This window comes from Hetaerina americana, unplaced genomic scaffold (assembly GCF_022747635.1).
Source record: "Hetaerina americana unplaced genomic scaffold, ioHetAmer1.1.p SCAF_5, whole genome shotgun sequence".
Classification (NCBI taxonomy): Eukaryota; Metazoa; Arthropoda; class Insecta; order Odonata; family Calopterygidae; genus Hetaerina; species Hetaerina americana.
The window spans coordinates 10500339-10519686 of NW_027287095.1; the positions used below are offsets into that span (position 1 = coordinate 10500339).

At 38.9% G+C, this 19348-nt stretch overlaps 1 protein-coding gene across 3 annotated transcripts in view; it reads right to left on the reverse strand.

The window, feature by feature from the left end:
• The window catches only part of LOC139694454 (NACHT domain- and WD repeat-containing protein 1), an 81978-nt gene extending 63067 nt beyond the window's left edge, over positions 1-18911 (reverse strand). For all 3 annotated transcript variants that reach the window (XM_071593047.1, XM_071593048.1, XM_071593046.1), the window contains exon 1: positions 18628-18911. The gene's annotated coding sequence lies outside the window, so the exon portion shown is untranslated. The remainder of the gene's footprint in view (positions 1-18627) is intronic.
• Between the last annotated feature and the right edge of the window lie 437 nt (positions 18912-19348).

Below are 19348 nucleotides of genomic sequence, written 5' to 3' on the forward strand. Positions count from 1 at the left end.
TTTTCTTGTGAAAGCAAAGTACAGGACGGACTATGGATACCCATACTGCCCCGTCCAGACCGTATCTTCATACATGTGCATACTAGTCAAATCAATTTTGATTCAAATCAGTTTCAATCCAGTCCGGTTACAGCCCAGACCATACATTTTAGATGCAACTCAGTTTTCAGCTAATTTACAGTCCAAATTATTTTACTGGAGGACTCATTAATTATTCGTGATAATTCATTTCGAATTCCGAGCAGTGTTCATATATTGGTCGTGCTTCTTCCAGGGATTTTACGAAGATCGATGATCCCGGCGATTAAAAGCCAAATTTGTAATGAAATAATTTGCATCAACCAATCTAAAAGTGCGGATTATAAAACAAAAAAAACACCCATTCCTGCCGTCTCCCGACTCGTAACATAAGGATGGCTCAACCATTCCCTCCATACTCAGGGCTAAAGGTCTACACTGCGCTAAGTATTTTCATTGTTTTGATCATGTCATATACGTGCATAGAAAAGGTGCTTTGAAGATAATGGGAACGGCAAAAAAAAGTACCAACAGGAGGGCCGCATGTATTTGTTGCCAAAAATCAATACTCTATAAAAGAAATGCGGAAGGGGTCCCAGGGTATAGGACATTGACGACAAACTTTAGAGTGGCACGACCTATGAGTGAACATCAATCGCCCTATGATAATCGGGTTATAACAACAGTCGTGCTTTGAGCTGGACGGTGCATTAAGCCGTGAACATTTCAGAATTCTGTGTGCAAAAAGCTCTTTCGCAGTAGGGACGAAGAAAAATTAAAACATCACATTTAGAGATACTATTGAAGCCGAGGGCAGAGGCGGGTAGCAAGAGGCTATTCTCGATTCCCAGATATTGATCACTCTTTAAACGGGGGTCGCTCATTTCAAAATGAGAACGGGAGCTCGTCTGAAAAGCGCTTCCCTATTTATTCACGCCTCGCCGCTCAGCCATTCTTCCAGGGCCGACTTTAATTTACTTTTTCAGCTCCTTAAAAGATGCGAGTTGGTGCACGACAACCGAGGGCACGAGCTGACGGAGCGGGTGTGCTATTTCTCATGAAGAATCACGCCGCTATTTCTGTACATTAATCAATAATGAGGAGAGAAAAATGTAGGTACTGGTATTTTCAAATGGGGTGAGTGGGAATTTAGAAGGTTATCCGGGATTCTATTAGAAAAATACGAACGAACGACGGATTATAGGTGGAAAATAGCACTTTTGGGAGGATAGTGACACCGCGAAAAAATAGAAAGGAACACAGACTGATGTCTACAAACACTGTTCGGGACATGAACGGGATTGGCAGCAGATTTCAAAGGGCAGAGACCGATCGCCAGCTCTCTCCAAAATTCATATTTTCCGTATTAACTTTCTGTGAGCACTTGATGACTTCTCCAACGGAATGAAACTCGACGTCCTTGTCACAAAGTTGCACATTTTATTGAGCCCGGTAATTCAACTCAAGAGAGATGAGATAGACGCTAAAATAAAAATAGTCATTCCTCATTGCTCTTGATCAATAATTAGTTCTCTAATTATTATTGAAAAGCCAATGAAGTAAATTAGGCAAAGAGAAAAGACTCGACGTCCTTGTCACAAAGTTTCACATTTTATTGAGCCCGGTAATTCAACTCAAGTTCCACCTTCCTCCCTAAGTGATCTCCAAAAGAATCCCAGAAATTAAGAATCTCTCGTGCAAATAACGATATTTCAATATATTATTAGTGACAAAGAGTTATTGTCAAAGTATTATAATATAAGTAAGGTATTGCAAGATAAATCTTAATATCAATTTTAACCTCAATCGTCTAGAATCACAAATGTGTGCAATGGGGAAAGACCAAGATGTTAATTTCTCATTTCATTATAAACCACTCTTTTTTTGCTGGAGACATATCTGATATTATACAGTTTAATTTTCCATCAGCAACACCAACAACACGCCATTGTTGCTTTTGGGCTTATCATAGATAAAAAATACAGTGAGACCAACTGAGCCAATAGTGGTTCTGGCAATTGAAAAGGTCAACTGGAGCATAGATAAAAGAAATTGGAATGAACTAAAACGACAGAATATGGATTCACTCAAGACTAATAACCGGTAGCAGAGATTATTAGCGATGAGAGATGAGATAGACGCTAAAATAAAAATAGTCATTCCTCATTGCTCTTGATCAATAATTAGTTCTCTAATTATTATTGAAAAGCCAATGAAGTAAATTAGGCAAAGAGAAATGGCGGTCTACAAACACGGAAAAAAGATAAAAAAGCACCGATTTACAGATAAAAATGCTACAATTGCAGAGAAAAATGGAGGTCTAATGAGAATATTATACCCTATGGAGAAGGGGGTGAAAACGTACACCCTTAGGATAAACAAGAAGAAAACAAGGTAACAGTTTGGAGTTGGAGCAGGGAAGATAATCTTGGAATGTCTAGGGAATGTCTATACTGGAGATGTAAGTTTTCCTCTTATCCTTTTAAACGGTTCCTTCAAATTTAAACACATCTCTACCGCTGTGAGACAAGGGCAATAACAGTAGCAGAGGGAACATTACAAGCGATGTGAATGTGGTGCCACAGAATAATGGTTGAAATTGAGAGAGTAACATAGGAACGAGTATTTCAGAAGAGTGGGTGTAGACAACACACAGTGAAGTAGAAAGAATAGTAGTTTATCGAAGTGAAAGTAGTTTATCTAGCGAAACTTTAAAGTTTCGCTAGAGTTTCGCTAGAGTTTCGCGAAAGTTTAAACTAGCGAAGTAGTTTATCAATATGAAAGTGGTGTAGAGGGGGAAAAAAGAAGAAGATGTAAGAGAAATAGCGATGGAGAAGAAACTACAAATCAATCAAATAATTGGCAGGAAACAAGATAGAACTCACAAAACAACGCATCGGTATTCCTAAACAAAGAGCTACTTGTCTTAAGAGAAAAAGGAAGCATGAGATAAGCCATTTTAGCAAAGGAATAAAGAGTGAAAGCAAAAAGTGAACTTTAATGTAATTCATCGCAGGAGAAAGCATTTGAAAGCGCTGCCTGGAACAGAACTGTTTCTATCCAAAACGATAAATGAAATGTATGCAATTAAATATAATATGTACATAAAAGCTAAGGCGTTATATGAGAAAATAATTATATGCTATGGAAAAGATGGCAGTAACTAAATGTGGCTGCAGAGCTAAAAAGGCAAGGCAAAGAGGCAAAAGAAAGAGACAAGACAAGAGTGTGAAAGATTTGGTGTTGTACAGCCCATTTTAACCATATAATGCATGTTTTAGCCCACGATCTTAAGGCTTCCATCAAAAAAGTCGTATAAGAAAAAAGAAATTTACATCCAGAAATTAGAGCCGGAAACGAAGAAAAAGATACAACGGTCATGAAAATTCAAAGCCGGAACAAGTTGAACAATGAATGTTTATTTCAGTTTCTGCGACATGTTCTTGAGCTGAAGATCAACATTTTCGCCGTTATTTTATGTCGCCAGACTAATGAGCGCAGCAAATTGCACTAGCATAACGAAACGGCTGCCCTCAAATATATCGCAGAATTCGAGTTCCTGCCGACGAAACTGGATTACTAGTGATGGCAGAAACTAGAGAGACAAAGTAAGTGGAATGATCGAGGCGAAGTAGCCAGAAAAAGAGGACTCCTAATAGTGCTAAAATCAGAAGAATGGAGGTAAGTTCTCACTTCAGTAAAATTCACGAGTAAAATACTCGTAAATGATGACATGAAATGGACAAACGGACAGAGAAGAGAAGGCTGGGAACAGAGTGTACGATATATGCTGTTAGAGGAGAATGGCAAAGGATATGTGAAAATGGTAACTTTCCGATGAAGTCCGTTGAAGGTTGTAAAAATCGAAAATTGGCGCTACTGCAAAAGCCAAATTAAATTGAAGTAAGATCTGGTGCTTTTCCGAGGTATTTGCTTCATGAAGTTATCCAGTTTTTAACTTTTGTTCTCCTTAATTTCTATGCTTGGGTTGGGATCCATACGGATAAACATCAAAACTTCACCTGCTTTCCTAATTATTGAATTATAATCGTAAAAAATATGCAGCATCCGGCCACATAAACATTTGAATAGATATTCACCTGTTCTGTCGGGCTATTGAAACCCTTACATTTCGGGTTTTATCCTTGATAGTTTATGTGCAAAGATATCCAAAGAGAGCAGCCAAGACAACAAAGAGCTCCAGTCAAGTTCAGTGATGTATTAATGGATATAAAATAGTTGCAAATCAGTCACTGGAATCATGGAAAATAATTTATATACGTTATAATTAGATTTCCCATGGGCAATGGACCTCAGATATACATTAATTCCCATCAAACACAATTCCACACGCAAATAAATAATGTAAATTTCATTTAAAATAGCGAGAAACGACGTGAAAATCCTTACAAAGATGAAGTGGAGAATGCCTTATGACAACATAACGAGAAGATAATCTAAAAAGATCAGACTTTACGGAAGATAGAATTAGAAGGTATATATGGATGGGAGGATTGGAAATGGGAGAAAAATATATGCAGATAAGTAGGAGTTATATAGAGCATAAGAAGTTGTGGAGAAGTGAGGATGCTAGCTGAAGAGAAGCGTTCAGCGCCGCTTATGAACGTGCAAATATTTCATTAGGAATTTTAAAAGGCGAAAGATGAATCGTACAAAAAACTTGCATCCATACAGCCATACAATCAAGAAAGCTGCCCTTCAATTAGTTCAATCCGCAGAGAAATTTCGGCTCCTCGGGTTGAATCTTTCATGATGCTGATTTGGACGTGGAACCCGGGTCCAACAATAGTAATTGAAGTCAAACGACTTGAAGATTCCACCTCCGAGATCAAGAAAATTAGAGATAAAATATCTCAGCTGTACTTGTTAAACGCTATATACCGGCCATACATGTATATTAATAAATTTAAACAATGTCAATTAGACATCCGAAAAAGTGAGAACGGGAGGTTTGTGCTTGTCACAAACAAATATGACCGAGTGCAGATTATTGCATTAGTTCCTAGATTACTGGCGTATGACCATCGATATGATGGCGTACTGATAACGACGGAAATTTGCTTTTGATTGTATTGCAATCAGTGGATGAACTTTTCCCGGCACAGATATACAATCACCAAAATCTAACGATACATCAGTAAATCTCCACGATGACACAATGGGGCTGTCCACGTTTAATAACGCCATAGCTAAATGGGGAGAGGGTCGAACACAATGTTAGATGTGAACTGCTAGAGGCAGGTCGATTGGAAGCTGATAAGAGTTATAAAACTATGTCCTTTTTTGGTTCTTTATTTTCATTACCTACCCTCTTGAGCATTTATCAAAGAGCAACGAAGATAATTAACCCATTTTTTTCGTGGTTATTTAGCGTTTATACGTGTAGCCCACTATTTTTTGTGTCACTGTGAAGACAACATTAGGAAGGCAAATAAAAGGATATTTTAAAACTAGTTTCTCATATTCAGTCACTCTACGAGTATTCGATTCAAATTAGAGCAGACAGAGTTTGCTCTTCACCCGAAGGTTTAAAACGGTTTGGCCTGGAATGGGAGAATCGAATACGCTCAATGTTTTACCAAAGCTTTGCAGCTGAAGTCTCGCGAATGGTGCGACTCCTGAACACAGCAGTAGGATTGGCTGATTGGCTTGAACGGTGCTGGCCTTATATTTCCATTCTTGAAAGATAAAATATTACCATCTTCTTCTGCCAATGCTTCGTCTCAATTCAAGACTCGAGACGTCATTCCCAAGCCGACGGAATAACTGAAGTCTTGAGATTAAATATTTTAGGCTAAAGACCCATACTAGAACGGCCTTTAAAGTTCAAACATCTCGAAATGGTATCTCCTGTCGTTTTCATTATCGAATTAACTTTCACTATCTAGCAAGTGGCATTAATTCAACTTGTCCTAGGCATGAAGCCCACGTCCTATATCTAGAGGTTCATAGAAAATTCAAATGTAATCTCTCCGCGCAGATATTGATGCGCAACCAGTTTCGGGGATTCGCCGGCATTTGTCGTGGTTCTCTCCAACCGCGCTGCGAGAAAGGTACGACCGAGTGATGTGTGCTTCAGGAAGGCAAATAACCTGCACACCTTATTAATTCAGTATCATCGGGATTTGAACCAGCCCCTTCTCCGTTGTTAGCCGAGGGCACTGACCAGTGAGCCACAACCGCAACGGTTAGCAGTTCCCTGGAAAGGTTAATCTTCGCGCTTCTATACTTAATCTACGCAAACATGCGAGGCTGTAGTTGGCAACACCTCCACCACGCCATCAACTTTGCTCTATGGCGCCTGGGAATACGAGCTAGCTAGTAGTCATTGAAGGGCCCATCAGGTAGATTAAGGATATCCGTCGGGAACATCATTAACCGTGGCGATGAAAGTAAGCTACTAATTTTTGCGTTTAAGTGCAGTGAACGAGTATTTTATTAAACGTATGCCCTGAATGAAGATTTTCCCAATTTCTTAAAAGTAACTTCTCAGGACTTCCATAATATAATGTATGCGCTTCTTAAACCAGGGCCAGAGAAACTTCGATGAACATGAACACTAAACATCAACCACAAAATGTTCATGTTTAGTGTTCTTCGTGCATTTTATCGCGTCCACATTTTTTTATTTCTTCACCTAAGATATCTCAGAAAGATTAGAAGTCCTCCGATGAAACACTTCCCTTCACCCTGAGTATTCCCCTCACCTCTACCCGCAAAGCACAGCTTACATGGATCCCCCGACCGTCTGCTTTTGCCCTGCATTCGAGGTTTGAAGTACGGAGATAATGCGCAAGGGTCAAGCAGTGACAAGTCATACGAGTTTAAAACCGTCCCTGATCACATACCAATTCAATTCCTACCTAAGGCTAGTAGGCAACAAGACAAAGAGATATTGAAGGAAAAGCCTTCGACCAACCACGGAGTCCATTTTCTCGTGCAAAATTCACGATAAAGACGAGAAATGGCATTAAGACACAGTTGGTCAAACCATTTGACAGTGCATAGCAACCTAACACCCTCTGGCGTGTGTGATGAGTCCAGCATGCCATGCAAGGGGCCAGCATGCAGGCAGTAGTTCAGAAGTATCCACATTGATAAGCACGAGGGAATAAGCGCGTGAGCGAATGACCGCCAGCCAAGGGCATCCCCGTGACATTTGGCGTAGAGATACGATCTCACGCCATCCGGTAATTAAAGAAGAGAAGAAGGCAAATGGGAGGGAGTTTGGAGATAGAGACACCAGGAAAATTGAATGGGTGGAGACAGGGACGGTGAGAAAAATACGTCCTCCACAGGACGCCATCCACAAATAAAGTCACGCAGCTTAGTGGGGGAGGGGGTTTGGTCCACCGTGTCCATCCACTGAGACGCCACCGCACGTACGACTCAACTAAATAAATAACCACGGGAGGAGTCGCCCTGGCATTGAAGACCTTATTTTGTGACAGGCATAAAGATTAGCAGGATTATACGAACTAATGTTGCCACGCTTCATGCCCAAGGTTTGGAAAGTTTTTGCCATTGAGAGGATTTGTTCGTGCTCGGTGAGCTTGTCTCCTGATAGCGGGTGACACATGAGGTCTTCACGACAAAACGGACTTCTTGCAAAACTATTGAAGGCAGAAGCGCGACGTCATTTTGTAGAGGTTTCCACTCTAATAATTCAAAGTGCGACAGTATCCTTGAAGCGAATCCCTGTTTGAGCTTTTTTTTCGATTTTGCCCGAGCAAAGCCCGTGAGCGGTGTAAATAAAATTAGAGATATTACGTGCAGAACACATAGATTTAAGATGCCATTTTTTCCACGAACAATAAGGGTTCAGAATAACATTTTCCGACCGAGGTAGGGTCATATTTGGGTAAAAATTAGTCTGGTGTGTATTCACCCCCTGCCACACACCCTAGCGTTGGCTTGCCGGGTCCTAATATAACTAAAATATTCTTCGAGTCGTAGCGGTAGATATGATGGGGGAGGCGACGGACAACCAAGGTCATTTGCTCCATTCGAAATTAATTCGGTAGAGGTAGGGCGTTCAGGGAATGGGGTAAGGGTGATAGGAAACCTGGCGTCGGCATTAGCCTACACTTTGCGATCGAGAATCTTCTAATTTGCCTTTCTGAAAGTGACAAGACTACAACATGGGTACAACGGGGATTCTGGACGAGAATTCGTTTATGGCTCATAATTAATTGATGTTCGCGAAATACTTTGCGTCGAAATTCCCGCAGTTGACTCGCAGCGGGTCTTTTGGTTATGTTCACTGCTATACTGCATTTCCCCATTGAGAACTCGCTCAAAAAACGATTTGCTGTGTTTCATATCTCACCCCTGGTAGACATAATTAAATCTATTAACCATTTGTTTGTATTTTAAATTTTGAATAATTTTTAAAAACTATCCTCATATTTTCTCAGATAATTCAGTTTTACATCACTACAATAAAAGTAAAAAACAGACGTTCACTCAAGTGATTATCAACTGATGATCAAGTCAAAAAGAACTCCAATATGTAGAATCAATTATGTATACGAGACAGGCTCGTAACATATTACCTATTCAAATAGAGAAATGATGAGTTGCTCCAGCTTTAAGAACAAAATTGAGAGCATTCGTCCGGCAGAAGAGTTATTATGACATCTACGAATTTTTAAATGAGAGGCTTATACTTTTATTTAAATTTATATCTTACCACTTCTATATTTATCAAGTCCTACGGAAGTAAATGAATTATTATATAACTAGCAGCTATACTCAGCTTCGACAGACCAATTTATCCGTACAGCTGTAATTAGACTCAATTCGTATGACAGGCTTTTATATGCTCGCGGGCAGTTTCTTCATCTAAGTGCCGTCCGTGGGCACGTGATTTTGAAGATGCTTTGAAAAAATGCGAGTTGATTTTGCCATGCTTAATGAACACTGTATTCGGAAAAATCGCACGGGTGCAATTTAAAAGTTAACTCTTAATTAAATAATTCGATACAGTAGAATTTCGCAGAAGACATTGACAGAAAAATGATGCACTGTCAAAGTCCAATTTTACAAAAATAATCCGTGAGCATCGAATTTTTAAGCAGTTGTTTGCAATGAACGTAGCGTCGGCTCTAATGTCGACATAAATCACAATATACATTTGAAAATGATATCATTGCTAGAGAAAGAATGCGACAGTTTAATTGTCGCTCCTCATTGAAGCGAATAAATTGAAATCTTAATTCCGACTGAAACATGCACTGGCATTTTGTGAATTTTTATTTTTCAAAAACCCAATATCTTCGATCTAAAAAATGTTCAGAAAAATATATCCAAATCTGACCTAGCCTATGTTACTTCGGGTATTTTCAACCTATTAATGCAAAAAAATATAACCCCTTACTCCGCACCGTCTTGGCGTGATGTGTCCCCAAACACGCAAAAAAATTAATTTTCAGATTTATACGAGAGATTGATATCGTACGTTTGTAAGATTACTACTACGAAAAGAATTTCTCGCCAAAAATTCTATAGCAGGAACATTCCCAAGGCTAAGTAATCTGGTTACGTTGAGTTTACGCAATATCATTCAGCCTCCACCTCGGTTCACGGTAACCTTATATTATTTAGTGATATAAAAACGCATATTAACAAATCGTCAATTTACTACGTTACTTCGGCAATTGTATAAATATACGTTTGAATAAAAGCTATGCGTGGGTTAGGTTATCCTCAAAATTTTCCCAGTAAGCTTCAGAATATACGTATTTTTCACTAATAATGATAACCTTCATTAATTCATTATGACCTATTTCATCTTACTCGATGTATTCGCTATTAGACAGCCTTGTTAACTTCAAGTTTCGCTTTGCAATTGCATGACGTACACGCGCTAGGGTGCGCATAAGAAACAAGGGTATAATAACAAATTCAACACTATAATAGGTGAACTTTTGTTTTCCTCAAATGTCTACGAGACAAACTTTCATCTATGAACCTGAAAGTGTGCTTTACATCAGAGGGAACTACGAGTTAAAAAAATCCATTTTATTGGAACCGGAGTCCCGAACGAGCCACGGATTCAGACACGGAAAAGATTATTTCTTATGGCCTTCAATAATTTTACTTTTGTGGAGTAACTGTAGCATTTGCTGAAAAAATAATGATTTTTGTGGATTCCTGCGTTAATTGGTAAAATGTACATTGGACATACGATTTCATTGATTAATATATGTATTTCCTCTACTTGTTAGTTTAACAATATTTAATAATTCATTAAAACTCTTCTTTCCTTGGAATATTTCTCTGCATACCAAATTAAGTAATATTTTGTTATTGATCAAGAGATTTTACGCATAGATACCGATTAGATTAGGTACCTCGTGACATTCATAGCGGCCTGTTGGGGGTTTGGGAGCCTCGTCCACTGTCCATCACGAATTGAACAATCTACGGGCCTGAAAATTTAGAGCCAATTTCTCAAATCTATAGGTATTGAGATGCAGATTAAACGTCAGCCATAGCCTCTGGTACAATTATAAATCACTTGGAAGTGAACGATGAAAAATGTTTGTTGACATATATTTAAATTAATGGCACCGACAGAAAAGGAGGATACTTTTTCAAGCAGTTCTTATTTCCAAGTAAAACCGACGGAATACTCAACCAAAGAAAATGATCCCAAAATGAAAATCCAAATGATGATCCGCGTGAAAGCTGGGATCCCAACGTAATTTTAACCACCACTAACGTTAACACTGTCACTTTCTGAGCAATGCGATACGAGCTGGAAAACACACATGCCCTTGCATCAAATCGACGACAAGGGAATCATAAAATGTCCAATTCGTAATTTCATGGGGTTGTTATTACCAGATCCATTTGGTTTAATAGACATTTCACAAATTGAATGTTTGTGTTTAATCATAACAGACGAAAAATATCTTAAAAGGCATCATATCACTTAAATATGCTTCTTCTAACCACAACTTCTCTCTTATTTGTCTCCCTAGTTACCAATTTTGTTTAGGAAGCTTACTTTTACGTCTACGTTATACAATACACGATACAAACGAAAGGCAGGGCTCCAAAAGAAAAAAATACTGAAAATGGGAAAAAATAGATGTTTTACGACACTGTTTTATTAGCTCATCGTGGAGATAAGCATTCGCGCCCATTCTATTTTGCAGCACGAAATATTTTAATATGCTAGAGCATTAACATCTGTACCGGTAATGTACATGAAAAGTTGGACAGCTTTCATGAAGAGTTAATAAATAACACTAATTACAAAATGTATTGATTCAAAAATCAATGTGAGTCCAGACCTACAAAATTATGGGTAAATGAAGGTTTAAAATAACATTTTTAAGTATATTGAACAAAAAATAAAATGCAAAAGCTTTTTTTGAAATTTTAGGTACTTCAGTACTGGAAACATTTGGAAAAATTAAATTTTTAGACCGCTTAAATTTCTTCCTAAGTAGCAGCACAAATTCGTTTCTCAACAGTCACTTTGAGTCAGACCTACGAGATGTCTCGCGGCAGATCGAACTGTTGCAGATTACGTTTAGAGGTTAATGATATATGTAGGTCAGGAGACTAAGGCGTACTTCATGAGACGTTAAGCATAATGGAAAAATATTGGAATGGAAGAAAACTCCGATTTGCACATCAGCCATTACGATGAAAGGAAAAAAATAAGGCAGAGGTCATCCATTACATTTTCCCTTGGCAACACTCAGACCTTAAACAAATGGCAATCACCCCAAGGAAAGGAATACCTTCGCTGTTAGATGGAGACACACTTGTAACCATCGTACAGGGGGCCAGTATTGAGAAATGGGATTGACTAAATTGATGGTGACTAAATTGCCTGAAGTAAAAGGCACTGAGCGAGACCTCTTAGACCCGAGGAAGGTTATCGCAGTTATAGTTGCTCACTATAAAGTAAAAGTATAAAGTGAAAAGTATATTTTATCTTTCTATTTTATAATATTTTTTACTGATCGTGGTCAACTAGAGGTGATCTCCATTAACTCATTAGCGTCACGTTACAGTACAATTCTTACCAGTGACTTCTGAAGCTATTTTACGAATATACCCATGATATTTTCAAATTTTGCGGTTTACTTAAAGTATAAAGATAATAATTTTTGCAGCATATGTATATCTAACGCAAGTCACCGACGCTGTGTGACAGGGGAAGGGGGTACACGCACCAATGGAAATATATGGGGAATGGAAATGGTCTTTAAGGGTAATTAGATGCGGGGACCATTAATTTATTGTCATAAACTATTGTTCGAGAGAAATATGAGCCCTGAAATGTATTAGTTCTAGCATCTATTTTTTTTTAATTTCACAGGCAAAAATCTCCATTTTGTGACGACCAAGTGCATAGATCTTATTTTAAAGGTTCACTTTTGTAATGGATTCTGTAAATCTGTTCCGATTGTTCCAATTAGGATCTTGGTGCTTGTTTCTGAAAACTACAAGTTAATTCACACATCCCCATATACCAGACGTAAATTTTCTAAAGCTCATGTGCCCTGTGAAGAGTAGACGTGAAATTTATTGAACCAGAATCACTGCCACCATAAGGTTCATGAAAATTACAAGGACGTCATCGTCTAATATCCCATAGAAGCGGACTCATGACTCTCTTTCTCCCTCCGGCACCACACCCTGAAGGGATTCGAACCCTCTTGCTTCGGGCCAGCAGGTGGGAGCGTGGGCCACCGGGCGAACTCGGTCGGCGAGATTACGGAGACCGCATCGAGGGAGAGCGAATTTACGACCCCCCCCCCCCCCGCCTAACCCCCCTTCCCTAAGGCTCACTTCACCGTAAGGCTTTGAACTCGGTGCAACAACTTATTTCGTGACGCCATCTCCTGAATGGCTGATTTCACTCCACTTGTTGTGCTTCGCGTGACAACCTTCTATGTTTACAAACAAAAAATCCTATCGATTTAGCTCCTCTAAATAGAACTGCTGAACGGTATTAAGTTTATTTTTTATTTTTACGCTCCTGTGGCATTCGTCCAATAACATGTACGTAAGGGAGAAATACTCCACGGTGGATTGAAGCAATAACCCTCAATATAAGCTCGTAAGCAAGCCTCAACTGAATTCGATGTCAATACTTTTACTCTATTCTATGCGATAACCATCAATGTACACATATTATCATTTGAGTGACGTCTGTATTAAAATGTACATGATTAATACGTATAAACTCCGCCAGTTCAAGTTATAGAGTAATAACAAGCATGCTATGAATTACACATTAGGTTAATTTTGTATACAAGAGCCTAAGGTTTGTTAAATGAATGAAATACTCTTTGATAAAAACGGTAGTTACAAGATGTTTAACGCCAATTTACGAACACAATATCACAAAATTTTAAAATAATCAGCGTATTCTACTGCCCAGTAAATAACGTCATAAAACATTTTCACACCCCTGATCGACATTTCATAGCATCAATACTTAATATGTTGAAAGCATGAAAGTTTCTTAAAATATAATTTAGACTAAAGTATTAACCCTCTATATGTATAGCGTAAAATGTGTCTCGGCATTGACACAGGCAACAGCGAGTTCATACTACTTTGGGCATGATTAATAGTTTACTTGAATTACATCAATGCTAAGAAATTAAATTTGCGTTCAGAATTCTTGAAACGTATTTAATAATACATAAATGCAGAGGCATCCAACGAATTTGGAGAGGAGACAAACCTGATCGCCTTTGAACTGATGGATGGTATTCGAAATTTCCAAGGGGATCGAGATGGTGCGGGGGCTAGCGTACTGGCTTCCCACCCAGAGGGCCCGGGTTCAAATCCCGGCGGTGTTGAATATTTTTCAGAGGTGTCTCGATCCCTGCTTGAGGTGCTTTGTGGAGGGCACTTTGAGTGAGTACGCCGTCCGTCGGATGGGACGTTAAGCTGCGGACCCCTTGGCGCCTTTCGTTAAGAGTAGGCTAATGCCGACGCCGGGTTTCTCTCCACCCTTCATCCTTTCCTATCCATCCCCTATGGCGCAAATGACCTCAGCTGTCGGTCGCCTCCCCTCAAAACTACTCGAAATTTCCAAACGGTCGCCCAACTTGGTCATCATTATGAAAGCTCTGGACCCAGGTGTTGAAGGATACCATTCGCCCCGCAGCGTCAAATGGATTATTCACCAGCAAAGAAACCAAGAAATAAACGTCAACTGTTTCACGAAAGATGGCTGCTGCGGTTCGATCAATGTTGAACATGGTTCACTCCACGCTAGACATCGGCATTTCAACAGATAGAGCATGATAAAATGCACAATGCCGTGAGTCTCTACCGCATCGCTAAAGAATAACTAATGGTCTGCAATTAGAATGAACAGGGTAGAGCGGACTTATAATCGTAAACAACGGCACATCCATGGAAAATCCAAATGAAAGAAACCACGCAGCAAGCAGGTTTAAGGTGTGGGTTTGAGGTTTGATCTTGAATTTTTGATTATATATGGCACTAGATTCACTCTACAAAGGTGGAATTACACCGTAATGTTCATCAAACAGGCACTCTCTGAGATGAAACTAATACCTTATGCATCAAAGAAGCCAGGGCCTGGCAAAAGTTTTACGCTGTAATGCACGTAACGCATTTGACATATTGATTAGTTTAGAAAAGGTCAACTTATTTCCATTTTTCAATTTTGTCCACTGCACTTTTCCAAAATTTTACAACCATGGATTTTAAGCCGTTTGAATTGGCTAGTACCTCCCTAAACTGAATAGCAAACATTTTATTTCGCAAACATAACAGGTGCATACCTCGCTGAATAAAACTAATCGCTCATTTGATGCACGAAGGCTTCAATGTTGAGCCCCCAAAATAAGAAGTTGATACCATATACTATCTACCGGAAATTTTGGACAAAATTTAGATGCAATAATATGTTATTAACACTGGTAAACTTTAAATAAAGAAAAAATCATTCTCTTTAATAGATTCGAGGACAAAAAGATTACTTATTTTAAATAGTTCATGCCCTAAATTATATATTGTTTTTCTAGACACAAAATTACAAAGTTACGAGTCAAATCACAGCATACATCGCATTGCTACGACAAGAATATCTCACAGAGCGAAAAATCATTAATTTAAAAATTTATTTTTAGTGTCTGACGAGAGAAGGAAAGAATTTTGCAATAGGAGATTATGGAGACAACTGGGACGTAGAGCTAAGCCTGCCTCTTCCTTGCCGCCGTCGTGTGTCCAAGATAAAAACTCAGCCTGAAGTCATCCGTCAAAGGCAATTACATGCATCTGTGTTTTAAAATTTCATGGAATTGAAGGTACTTCAGTCACGATATTGAATAAATATTTGGTTCAAAATCACCCTGTTCTTTTATTCGTCTTTATTAAATTAATAATATTGTTCATGTGGGTCGATTTTGAAATAGTATTCTCTCTTCGAGTAACTTTATTCCTAAATAAAAAATTACGTCTTCGTTAAAGTGATTCGTCAAAGTGATTCGTTAAAATGGCTCACTTCAAGCTTAGCATAAAGAGTGCGAATACATCAGTGTGAAACTGTTTAACTATTTATCGCACAAATTGGTTCTCTGGAATCATTCGAGGCTCTAAGATCCAAGCCTGAAAGTGATTCGAACTTGTTTGGAAAAACAAATTAATATTGCAGTTTTCATTTCAATTTCTCACACACACATATACATATATATATATATACAAACATACATACATACATACATATACACACAAACCAGCCAGTAATTTATTTTCTAACCATTAAAAACAATTTATATATATAAACACACACGCGCGCGTGTGTATATATAGACACACATACACACGCATTAAAAGGACAAAAAAGTGGCGTCACAAATAAGATTAAAATTGTATATATATATATATATATATATATATATATATATACACACACACACACACAAAGCATTTTAATTCCATTGATAACGGATTATATTTTGATCCAACTAAATATTTTTAAAAGTTGTGCTTTCTCCTGATTATTAGTAATGGTTTCCCCAATTAAATGAAAACACTCAAAATATCGTCACTACGATTCTTCTGTTTAGAGAAGAAGCATTTACCGAAGAAAGTCTTATTACTTTGGAGGAAATGTCGATGGTTATTTTTCTGGATCTCTGTTACGAAGCACAGCCACGCAAAACCAAATTAACCCCAGGTTTTCTTTTTCTGCTTACTTCTGAATAAGCTCTATAGGACCTAGACCGATTTATAAAATTTTCAATGATCTTAAATACTACGGAAGAATTATTCAAAATCAAATCAATCCCGACCAATTGCCTCCGCCATAAAACCAGTGCTGTCGAGTAATAGTGTGCATTCGTCTTTTATCATGGTATGGCTTGAGAACTAAAGGCGCCATAACGAATCATCATACGTAGATTCCAAAATATTTTACTAATACTTCTTATTATAAAAATATAATACTTCACACTCAGAGGCGCGAAGTAGTACAATCTCAGTTGCGGGGATTAAATTAACTAGATAAATTACTTTCGATATAAAATAAGCGCCGAGGTGTTCCTTGTCGTACCGTACTACGGTCGCCGCCAATAACACTTGTTGAGAGGTTTCCTCGGGTTTCTGATTACATTCTGAAATGATTTCGAAATAACCCCTTCATTTAATACCGAGTACAATGTGTGCTAAAGATATTTCATTATGCTTACCTCCTGACATCCCTTGTAAATATTCAAATATCACATCAATAACCTCACGAATACTGTTAAAACAATGACAACAAGCAATCTAACATAAGCTAAGGCTAATTATTCGGGTCTAAAATTAAATGCATAATTAGAATGGCCTTCGAGAAATCAACAACCGCGACAACATTTCGGCAAAAAATAATCATCGTCAAATCAATTTGTAAGCCTTTCCGGATGTACAAGATGGATTACCACGCTGAGAACCGCAGTTCGTTTCCCTGAGATGACAGAATTGCTTAGACCTCCCGGGGCACTAACAGAGAATAAGCTCAGTATAACGCGTTCATTTGAGAGTGTGGTACAGAGCGGGCCCACTGGCACGTTACAATATGAGGGCGACGAGGACTTTTCCTCTCTTACCTTCATTTTTCCTCCTATTCCTCAATGCATGGTTTCACATATGCATACACGTAATTATACAGCTATCATTCATGAAAAAAATGCTCCCATGCCGCCTCACATCTAAAACAACAATTTATTTATCTGCTAATGAGGCGCCCGAGTTGTACTTTCTCGTGGTTCATTTAGTTCAGTTATTTGCGGCGATTTTCAAGGTCAATGAAAGGTAAAACTGCTCTTTTCTTTGCAAAAATAAACCCTACATTAAAAGAATACGCATTTACGAGAGATAAAGGATTATTTCCAGGCTTCTTAGAGACGAAGTTAGGGTAAAATAGTTGTCAAAATTTTGGTTAAAGACTCTACGATGCCTTTCTAAATTTCTTCCTCTCACACCCTCGTATTTCTCATGCTATCTTAAAACACGCGCCCAAAATAAATGACATAAATCGCTTTACTAAAAATAAAAATGGAATTCTGGAACACTTCAGCTGACACCTTTCCAGAAAATAAAATTATAACGCTCGAAACGTACAGAAGCAGAATTTTTACAAGGTTAACCCTGAATCGGTACTCTGGTAAGATTGCAAATTTGGAGAGGGTGAGTTGTCAATATTACATTATCTGACACTAATTTAATCCCGCGGCTTTTATTGCATGAGAATAAGGTCGAAGAATGACGAATACAACGAGATATAAACCTCCAACTAAGTACGCGCCACTAGTAAATCTACAGCCGAAAGAGGGTCGTGGCTTATTGATTACTGTTGGGGCCGTACTAGAGCGGATCCGTCCAGCACGTAGTACGAGTCAATCGTGATCTCCGTCCGTCACTGTATGACGAGTGATTCCGTAAACACTGACTCAACAGCCGATTAAACCCTACTGAAATGTGGCAAATAAGTATCCGACCATATAAACCCTGGCGTCACGATAGCTTGCGCACAAAATACGTTGAAATGATACAACTACATTTTCGAAGGGGAAGTTTAAAGCCCTCTCACAGCGCTGTCCACCCTCACCTTACTCATAACATCCGACATGGCGGCGGGAGGTATCGCCATTATGGAATACATCTCAGGGAACAGCAATTTTATTCTTTCTTGGTGACCTTGACAATGGCAATCGAATACTCAGCCGATTGTGTGGAAAGGATCTCGAACAATTCATTGCCAACGGCGGGAAATATAATCACCGATGGCCTTCTCCGGAACGTCTACCGTTTGCCTCTACGGATACCAACGTCTAAATTTGGACGACCGCGGCGCCCGGATCCTAGCCTCTCATTCACTCTCAGAGGACTTGGAAACGTCACAATTTCGAGTCTTTAACGATTAGTCATCCAAGGCACACACTCCCAGTCCAGGACATCTTCAACACGGCTATCGTTACGCTCACCCGCCACACTACATAAACTCATCTCGAAAGCTCAGTGTGTCGCTGAAATTATTGTATTTCAAGGATTATTGGGTAACTGCTATCGTTAAAGATTTAAATAACCACTCACCTTCGTCAAGCTTGACTTCGGCTCGGAGATTCCTTCCTATTTCTTCTGCAACGTACACGGCTGAGGGATGAACCCCATCGGAGGGAACAAACGGCAGGGGCACAATCGATTTGAGTCCCCTTAGTTCGTTCTCGGGGAGCGAGCGACGAAGGAAGGGGAAGTTATTAGGGAGCGAGAGGGAGAAGAGGAAGGGGGCGTCGGTGAATATAGAGGGAGAGAGGCAGGGTATCTCAGGCGCATGCTCTGGGGATGCTGCTGCTCCAAAGTGTACGTCATTTCCAGGAAAGGCCTGGAGGATGAGAAGTAGGCATAAGAAAATGGTAGGGAAACTTTCAAGCTCCAGGTGCAAAAATGTAACTTCAGCAAGTGGCTGAACTATACTGAATTTCATAGTTATCGATCGGAATTTCCGCAGAGAGAGAGAGAGCGATTTTACGAATAATGTTGATCCGGTGAATAAAAATATGGCTACATCAGCGGTTTTGGATCAGTGGACAGATGTATAAATATCTGAACAAACTGGTATCCATGGAAAACTTGGCCAAGGGTTGTTATTAAATACAACAATGCACGTTGCTTACGGGTCTAAATAAATTGACATTGTCGTAACAATAAAATAATCTACAGTGGATTAATATGCTGTTTGATTAAACAGAACAACTTGTCTTGTTTCATTTTGATTTAGTTACAATAAATAAACATGCCGCGTTGCTTCTTGAAA